This window comes from Lytechinus pictus, chromosome 4, assembly GCF_037042905.1.
Source record: "Lytechinus pictus isolate F3 Inbred chromosome 4, Lp3.0, whole genome shotgun sequence".
Lineage (NCBI taxonomy): Eukaryota > Metazoa > Echinodermata > Echinoidea > Temnopleuroida > Toxopneustidae > Lytechinus > Lytechinus pictus.
Window position 1 is genome coordinate 32,738,739 of NC_087248.1, and position 10,314 is coordinate 32,749,052.

General features: G+C 32.5%; 1 long non-coding RNA gene across 1 annotated transcript; it reads left to right on the plus strand.

Moving 5' to 3' along the window:
- The first annotated feature begins 3,908 nt into the window (after nt 1-3,908).
- On the plus strand, nt 3,909-8,968 carry LOC129258212 (uncharacterized). Its single transcript, XR_008584225.2, has 3 exons — nt 3,909-3,965; nt 5,939-6,034; nt 8,878-8,968. It is a non-coding gene; the product is annotated as an uncharacterized LOC129258212 (long non-coding RNA).
- Nucleotides 8,969-10,314: the final 1,346 nt, after the last annotated feature.

Sequence of the window (10,314 nt, forward strand, 5' to 3'; positions counted from 1 at the left end):
AGAAAAAGAATATGATCTTCAATCCTTGGCCTGAAAAAAAAAGGTTTCTCCTTGGAGAATTTGAATCTCTGAATCATAGAATTCTTCCAAATAAACTGATACTCATTCCATGTTAAGAGCTTTAAATAGGAACACCAACTTTGCAGCTAAGCTGTACCCAAGACAATTCATCAACTTGGATTGAACCAGTCAGTAGGAGCTCTCTACATCAGAGGATGCAGACACAGCAGAAATTGTCAGCATCTTCATGATTTTTATATTTTCTATAAATTCTATTTTGACTGGATTCAATTATGAAATAGTTGAGATTAATTTTAGTAGTAAAATGTAACATGATTTTAGAATTGATGTCAGTATTAAGGGTTATATTTTTGGTATCTATGCTTTGTTTTGAAAATTTTGTTTAAAAAAATATAGAAAATTCAATTTGAATAAAAAAAAAACTGATATGAATCAGATCAATCCGATAAAAAAATAAAATAAAAAATTGCCAACCCTCCCTGGCGTACCATTGCTGATTCATTGTTGTGTAACATTTCTCCTCCACAGGCAAGCCCAAGAGTTAGACCATAAACAGCAGCTGTGATATAATGTAAGAGCAGCTCTGCCTGTAGTAGGCATTTTAGAATTAAATTATTGTATTTGATTGTATTTTGAAATCCAATGTTTATTTGTTTTCAATTTCGAACGAAGAAAATTGGCCCCGAATTAAGGAAACTATTAAAAGAGAAATAAAAATAACTGCATGCGTCCGATTTGTAGTGTAGTGTAATTAACTGTCAAACATACACAATCGCAAGCAGTCCGGTGACTGATAAATGTGCCTGTTTATAAATATAATCATAGGAACAAAAATATGAAGATCTCATGTATACATATACATATATACACCCACTCATGTTGGGGGGACAACTAGGACCCAAACTGAACCCCAGCACAACAATCCTAAATCTCAAAGGGTTTCAGTCCCTCATACATTACTAAAATGATATAACCTAATTACTACAATCAGAGAAGGCCTAGAGTGGCACAGACTGGAGAAAGTGGATGAGAAAAAAAAATAGAAAGAGAAAAGAGGAATGTCAAGCGAGGGGGGACAAAAGAGAAGGATAGGAGAAAAATATGAAGAGAAAGAGAGGCAACCTTCGGAATAAAAAAACTCATACACTGTACAATACAAGATAGTGAGCATTAAAGGGGGAGGATAATGATTCAAAGACTATAAAAACATGTATGATTGAATAAAGCCCCAAAAAAGAAGGAAAAATAATGATTTAGATAAAAACAACAAAAACAGATCTACAATGCGTATAAAAAGTTTACACACCTGTAAATCCTGTAGTATATTTGTAATATCCTGCAGTTTTTTTTCTCATTTAAACATTGGTACAGATCTCTTTTAGCAAATTACGGTATAACTGTCAAAAAATCTTACCGCTTGAGTAAGCACCACTAACTTTTGAAAAATTCGTAAAAAATGATTTGCGCAGACGTTGGAAATATTTACATGTACATGGATAATTTTTAAGCAGATATTAATCATGAAGGACACACTGACTTTAGCTAGGAAGATTGATTAGAAGATATTTTCACATTTTTAACTTGTTTCCTTGCCCAAACATTTTATAAAGCGCCATTGGGCCCCCCTCCCCACACTCCGAGCCCATCGTGATGATACATGTACAGTATCTGCTGTACATCATGGAGTTGTGATTCACATGAAATGGCGTAGGCGTGATTTTTGTTTTGTTAATCATTATTATTAAAGGGAGGAACCAAGATATTTCATTCCCAAGCGCTATCAACCCTGAATCGCCCAATAATCCCTATTATGTTACGTTTCTCCTCCGCAGGCAAGCCCAAGGGTTAGACCATAAACAGCAGCTGTGATATAACGTAAGAGCAGCTCTGCTTGTAGTAGGCCTTTTAGAATTAAATTAATTATTGTATTTGATAATTTAATCAAGTTTTCAGAGGCATATTGTATTTTGAAATCCAATGTTTCGAAAGGAGAAAATCGGCCCCGAAATAAGGAAATTATTACAGAGAAATGAAAATAACTGCATGCGATGGCGAGGAGTATGCTTGAATCGGCGCGCTGCGTATGTAATTGCAGTTTTTTTTTGACCCATCGAGGTCAAGAAACACATATTTTAATACTTAAATTTTCAGTGTTATGCTGGTTTGATTTTTCTCTATTTCTTCATATCAAGATTTTTTGGGGTGGACTTGACCTTTAAGCTTGGGGACAGTATGGAGAAAAGGTATTAAATGAATTATGAAAAGTAAACCTACTTTGAATGATAAAAACTTTGTGAAAGAAAGCTTGAGATGTCTGGAATAAAGTTTTGTTCAGATTCAGTTATATCCTCAGATTCAGCTGGCACAAAAAAGGTAATGGTTGTGCTTACCTAGGGTTTAAATATTAATTTGGGTGGAAAAGTTGTTTCAAAATTTGTAAATTTATTTGTTTTATATCAATTGGCTAAAAATGAAAAAAAATGTATGAGGAATGTACTGCATGGTTAGTTTTCGCTTTTTTCCTTGACACAGCTTGAAAATGGGAATTTCTGTGCAAATCAATTTCTGTGAGCTTTACAAAAATGGAAAGTGCTCACTAAGAGTAAACGTTTTTGTCAAAAATTTTACTTTCATTTGATATACGAGACTCAAATCCAAGGATATACATGAAAAGATTAACCCCCCGTTTTTCAATTCCCAAGAATTTTGTTATTGATACGTACTGTATAAAGCACATGTACAGTATGTACCTGAGAAGGTGATAAGTAATCAATAGTTTATTTTGCATTTTCCAATGTCATCATTAATATTATCATTTTGTCATCATGGCTTTTATCATCATCTATAGAATGTCGAAACACTCAAATACATACTTATGAATAATAGATAAGACAGCTGCAATGTTATGACTAAAGTTTTAATTTTGGAAGTTGTAAATGAATGATTGAGCTACATGTACATGTACATATGGATCTCAACCATGTTTTAAACACAAGGTCAGTAAATTGGTTTCAAGTAACAACAATTAATATTGTGTTCATTGATTTTTTTTCATTTATTTTTGTATAAAAACATTTCACATGGCATCCTGAATTGATATATCAAGTAGAAATAGTATTGTGCTCATGGGACCTGGGGTCTGTAGAGAAACTGCTGTCAAAGAAAGTAAGAATGATTACTCATTTATGAATATTGGCTGAAAACATTTTTATTGACTTTGTACTTGAAAAGTCATGTTTTAGCCATTTGGCTTTGTTGAGGGCATAAAAGGTAAAAGGTCCCCCCATGTACTGTACATGTAAGTTTCAAGCTTATTTTTGTTTATTTCAAATCCAAACAAAGGATTACAATCAAAATAAAATTAACATTTTTTTTTTTTTTACATATTATTGAACATAAATTGCAATGATAAATTAAAATTTCTAACAATAAACAGAGTCACAAATTTCTAACAATAAACAGAGTCACAAATTTAATTAAACAAAAACAAAAGGAAAAACATAACAAAACAATCAAATGCAGGAAAAAACAACAACTGTATGCTGTCAGAAACTGTTTCACTCGACTATCTGTCAATTAACACGGCATAATTATTCTTATCAAAACAATAATCATTAGGTACTAATACACCGTTCTGATTCATCAAGTACAAAATTATCATATAATTTGTGAAATATTTGTTATTGCTTTAATTTGAGGCCATGCTATTAATTATACTTGAATCGCAAATCATACATTTTATTTATTCAAGTGATGCATATTTTAATTATATCCATTGGGTACTGTATGCTTAAAAAGGCTTTCACTGAAGTCTCAAAAAATTTCTTTTTGTAATCAACAGCAAAATTTAATTGTATCATTGAGAAGAGTATTTATTTCTGTTTCCTTTTAGGACAAGCTTTGAGCTGGGGAAAGAATGCCATGAGTTTGACAACAAGTTACAGGTAGTGAGAAGAATCTACTTTGTCTTGTTTGAGGAAAAAAGGGTTTGAAATAAAGAAAAATGCTAGTTGTGCATTCGATTTTTTTTTATCACTGTTATTGTTGTTTGAGTATTTGTCCTAAAATCATGAAGAATTGTATTGCATGAAAGGTCACAAGGGTCATGTACTGGAAAATATATAATTCTTGCATAAGAACCATTTGAAGTTCAGTTGCAAACTTGGGGTGCATGTACGTATGTATAGGTCACATGTCATAAGGTGGTCCAATTTTGCAAACGGTAAAAATGGTCAAAAAAATATATTTTGATACGTTATAGGTATTACCAATCTGTAAATGAAAAAGTTTTAGGTCTTAAATACCTTCATTTTTCCTTAAAATGACTAATTAACAGCTAATTATTACATAGACGTCAATGTAAATACATGTATGAATTGTGAAATGTGTTTTTTCTCAAATTGGACCTGCTGCACATGAAATGGTGTCAAAAGTTAATGCAACATTGGGTCACCCTAGTATTTTGCAGTTTTAATCTTGTAACACCAACAATTGAATATGTAACAAAAATTGAATAATTATCTGTTATTGTATGCTTATTAATTACACTAATTAATTAACAATATTTAATTTCATATATTTGCCCCCAAAATACCTGTCACTGTTTATATGCTTGGCACAATGACTACATCATGAGTAGAAATGTTTGTAGCAATGATACACAACATTTGTACTAAAAATTAAGATTACAAATTAGATAATTAACCAAGTTTCTCCAGTTTACTAATTGATTAGGTTGCAGATCAGAGCTGACATACACATATCTTTCATTCCTGCATATTTTCAAAATTTTAAAAATTTTATAACATTTAGTTGTTCCCTGCTTTTAAAGTGCCTAGTATGAGGCTGACAGTCATATTACATATTATATTATAGTTGCTGATTAAGTTAAACATTCTATCATTCACCACATCCACCCGCTCCGCCAACCCTGTTACTATGTGCTATAGTTTTTGTTCATGATATAATATTGATCTAATTTATTTCAATATATTTAGCCTAAAGTTCAATTTTCAAAATGAGATCTTACTCAATAAATTTGGTCAAGATGCTATGATGTAGCAACAATTTGTCCATGGCACCATGTGGAAAATTGTTCATCCGCAACCCTGTTTGCAAACCCAACTTATGAAATGCGACCGTATGCATGTAGGTGTGAGGATTAGAATCTGATTAGATGTTGAGGTCAGAAGGTCAATGGCACAGTGGTCATTGTATACATAGAAATTTTATGTTTATAACCTGATTTTTGGCAAAGTGTATTTTTTTTTTATGACTTGCTTTGTTGGGCAAATAAAGGGTTGTTAAATGTATATCATCCTTTTGTGCAGCAACCCCCCCCCAAAGTGCTCTCGAAAAAGATGGGGGGGGGGGGGAATATGTCGATTAGGCAAATGAGCACAATGGATATACAATATATGCTATAAAAATGTATCCACAGTACTATCATATGTATCATTAGATTATCATTGCTGTAGTTTGCATCCAATGTGCTAATGCAATGATGTCTTGGGTTTTTCACATTTAAATCTCAGTCTTACATGTATATTGTACATATCATTGGATGTTCTCTACTATGTGTTTATTAATTTGAGATTTTGCAATATGTATCATGTTCAGTTCAATTTATTTCCAATTAAAAATCAAAATTTTATAACAACTCATAAAAATGTAATTGAGCAAATGTAAACCATATACATTTATTACAAAAGTTTTTCACATAAAATATATATGACTTGTGTACGCCTTTGAAAAAAGATTACCATCTTAAACAATATTAAAAGAAATAGGGACGTTATAAAAACCCAAAATTAGAATTTGTCAAGAAATGTGTGTGTTAATAGCATTTTAAAATGACTTTTAGTCTGACCTAACTCTTTGTAAACACTCTTCTGATTTACTATTTGCTTTGTTGAAGGCAAAAAGCCTACGGCTTCTGGCCGCTGCCTACTTAGATTGGGATGCTGTTGAGTACTGTCAGAAAGCACTGAATGCTGTCAGTTTGGCTAATGCGGTAAGTATATCATAATGATAGTTACATATTTACACATGTACATGTATATAGCGCTTAAAAATTGGTGCTTTTACCTGGTCATCGTATCATGACACACCCGCACATAATTCCAGCACTCCCTGGGAAGCATACCAACAAATAGTTGCAAGACTCAGTACATGTAGCTAGGCATACTACATGCATTCTACCGGGTTCCCTTTTAAGACCAAAGTGGAGAGTGGTAAAGACGACTTGGTGTGATTCACAACCCTCTGATTATTACAAAGTAAAGCACACCACAATACTTCTACCTCTTTGCTTTTTATGTATTCATCTTAAGGCCCAGCCATATTGTTCTGTGAAAGATCAAGTAAGTATAAGATCAAGTGAGTATAAGATCAAGTGATTATTAGATCAAGTGCGTATAAGATCAAGTGAGTATTAGATCAAGTGAGTGTTAGATCAAATAGATCAAGTGAGTACTAGATCAAATAGATCAATTGAGTTTTAGGTCATATAGATCAAGTGAGTATTAGATCAAGTAAGTATAAAATCAAGTATTAGATCAAGTGAGTATTAGACCAAGTGTGTATTAGATCATGTGAGAATTAGATCAAGTAAGTATTAGATCAAGTGAGTATTAGATCAAGTGAGTATTAGTTCAAGTCAGTATTAGTTCAAGTCAGTATTAGATCAAGTGAGTATTATTGCACATGAGTAGTCAAGTGAGTATTAGATCAAGTAAGTATTAGATTAAGCGAGTATTAGATCATGTGACTATTAGATCAATTGAGTATTAGATCAAGTCAATATTAGATCAAGTGAGTATTAGATCATATGATTATTAGATCAAGTGAGTATTAGATCAAGTAAGTATTAGATCAAGTGAGTATTATTGCACATGAGTAGTCAAGTGAGTATTAGATCAAGTAAGTATTAGATTAAGCAAGTATTAGATCATGTGACTATTAGATCAATTGAGTATTAGATCAAGTCAATATTAGATCAAGTGAGTATTAGATCATATGATTATTAGATCAAGTGAGTATTAGATCAAGTAAGTATTAGTTCTAGTATTAAATCAAGTGAGTACTTTACTAGATCAAGTAAGTATTAGATCATATGAGTATTAGATCAAGTGAGTATTAGATTAAGTGAGTGTTAGATCAAGTAAGTATTAGATCAAGTATTAGATCAAGTGAGTATTAGATTATGTGAGTATTACATGTAGTGAAGCAAGTATTAGATTAAGTGAGTATTAGTTCAAGTGAGTATCAGATCAAGTAAGTATTAGATCAAGTGAGTATTAGATCATGTGACATTAGTTTAAGTAAGTATTAGATTAAGTGAGGAGATCAAGCGAGTAATAGATCATGTGAGTATTAGATCAAGTAAGTAATAGATTAAGTGAGGAGATCAAGTGAGTATTAGATCAAGTGAGTATTAGATCAAGTATTAGATCAAGTGAGTATTAGATCATGTGAGTATTAGATCAAGTAAGTATTAGATCAAGTGAGTATTAGATTAAGTAAGTATTAGATTAAGTGAGGAGATCAAGTGAGTATTAGATCATGTGAGTATTAGATTAAGTAAGTATTAGATTAAGTGAGGAGATCAAGTGACTCTGAGATCAAGTGAGTATTCGATCAAGTATTAGATCAAGTGAGTATTAGATCATGTGAGTATTAGATCAAGTAAGTATTAGATTAAGTGAGGAGATCAAGTGAGTATTAGATCATGTGACATTAGATTAAGTAAGTATTAGATTAAGTGAGGAGATCAAGTGAGTATTAGATTAAGTAAGTATTAGATTAAGTGAGGAGATCAAGTGAGTATTAGATCATGTGAGTATTAGATCAAGTAAGTATTAGATTAAGTGAGGAGATCAAGTGAGTATTAGATCATGTGACATTAGATTAAGTAAGTATTAGATTAAGTGAGGAGATCAAGTGAGTATTAGATCAAGTGAGTATTAGATTAAGTATTAGATTAAGTGAGGAGATCAAGTGAGTATTAGATCATGTGAGTATTAGATCAAGTAAGTATTAGATTAAGTGAGGAGATCAAGTGAGTATTAGATCATGTGACATTAGATTAAGTAAGTATTAGATTAAGTGAGGAGATCAAGTGACTCTGAGATCAAGTGAGTATTCGATCAAGTATTAGATCAAGTAAGTATTAGATCAAGTGAGTATTAGATTAAGTAAGTATTAGATTAAGTGAGGAGATCAAGTGAGTATTAGATCATGTGAGTATTAGATCAAGTAAGTATTAGATTAAGTGAGGAGATCAAGTGAGTATTAGATCATGTGAAATTAGATTAAGTAAGTATTAGATTAAGTGAGGAGATCAAGTGAGTATTAGATCAAGTGAGTATTAGATTAAGTAAGTATTAGATTAAGTGAGGAGATCAAGTGAGTATTAGATCATGTGAGTATTAGATCAAGTAAGTATTAGATTAAGTGAGGAGATCAAGTGAGTATTAGATCATGTGACATTAGATTAAGTAAGTATTATATTAAGTGAGGAGATCAAGTGAGTATTAGATCAAGTGAGTATTAGATTAAGTAAGTATTAGATTAAGTGAGGAGATCAAGTGAGTATTAGATCATGTGAGTATTAGATCAAGTAAGTATTAGATTAAGTGAGGAGATCAAGTGACTCTGAGATCAAGTGAGTATGAGATCAAGTGAGTATTAGTTCAAGTGAGGATAAGACAAAGTTTTAGATCAAGTGTAGTGTAGATTAATCAGAAAATATTTATTTATATCAAACCCCATGAGGCATAAGATTATCTGAGAACTTGATCGGCTGTTTTAAGACCCAGTGAATGTAAACAAAATTTTTTCTTTATTTAATTCTAGGAACACACCCACCCCTTTGGACTTCACCTCAAAGTCAAGATTCTTTTGCTTGGAGACAGTGCTGATCACAAAATATTGCAAGCAGGTATGTTGTAAGCACAGGGATGCCAAGTATTCCAGGTTGCCAGTACTTAATACGCTTTCATGCGCCGTTCTCCTTGGATATGCTAAAACACAGGAAGTGTTCTGGTCAGTACTGTACAAGCTGTTAATTTCGCGTACAGAAATTTTTCGCGAATCGCGGGGGTCCTGACATTTTCGCGGGTTGTTGAATTCGTGATCGGAAGATGTACAAAACACTTCCACAACATTTCAAAGAAGCAAAACTAGTGCAAATCTGTGCTCCTCAAGGTCCCCATGCTGATGTGTCTTTTGTACATAAATATGTCCCTGTAAAAACAGTTACAAAGTAAGGAAAATTCATCCTACAAATGTATCACAGTTTGATCTGTAATCCATAGGGTTAAGCAATCTTTGGAATTTGTGTTTTGTAAGATTCATTTCCCCAAAAATTGGTAAAAGTGCAAAAATTTTGAATTTTGTGAACAGAATCTTCACCTGTAAAAGCTCTGGTCATGTGACTTATGAATATTAATGAGTATGCAAATAGCTGCCAAAATGTGTGTAAAGAGTCAATCAGATGACAATAAAATCAAATTATTTCATGGAAAATACATTGTAATATTACAGCGAGTGAATAAATATTGATAAAATTACGTTAGAATATAGTTTAGGCTCTGATTTTGTTTGAGAAATAAAAAAAAAGTGAAATTCTAGCTAACTTTTTGAATCACTAATTGTACTCTCTAAACCTTATTTTTTGTACATATAGAGGTGCATATCTTACCTTATTCACTTCACAGGATGTTTTCAATAGCAAAGCTTTGCTGTTGTGGATATTGCCACTGACTAATAAATGTGTCAATATTTTCGCGTGTTAAATTCGCGGCTGATCGGCTTTTCGCGAAATCCGCGATAACAAAACCCCGGCGAAAAATAACAGCTTATACAGTAATCATTCTACATGTATGTATAGATTAGTACATTTGCAAACTCCCATGCTAGTCCGGTCTGTTAGCGTCAAAAATACCCTACTTGTGGACACGGTGGACAAAAGCATGATTTTTTCTCCAGACCTTTGTTTATGTATAAGAATTAAAAATGGGGTATGCTCCAAAAAATCTGGCTGCAGGAACAGAGAAAAAATGGGTGAAAATGTCAGAATTTATGAGTTTAGATTGGTCTGATATATAGACTAGCGCCAGTGCAAAATTCAATAGCAGTGCATTATTTTGCATTGGTTTAGTTCTTGAATTCAGACCCCTTTTGAACAGATGTTCTGTTTGTCCTCACATCTCAATGCACCAAATAGTATCTGAATGCAGATGCTAAACAAGCCGAAGGGTGTCGGTGGAGGGGGTTGAATGTTGGTGTGTG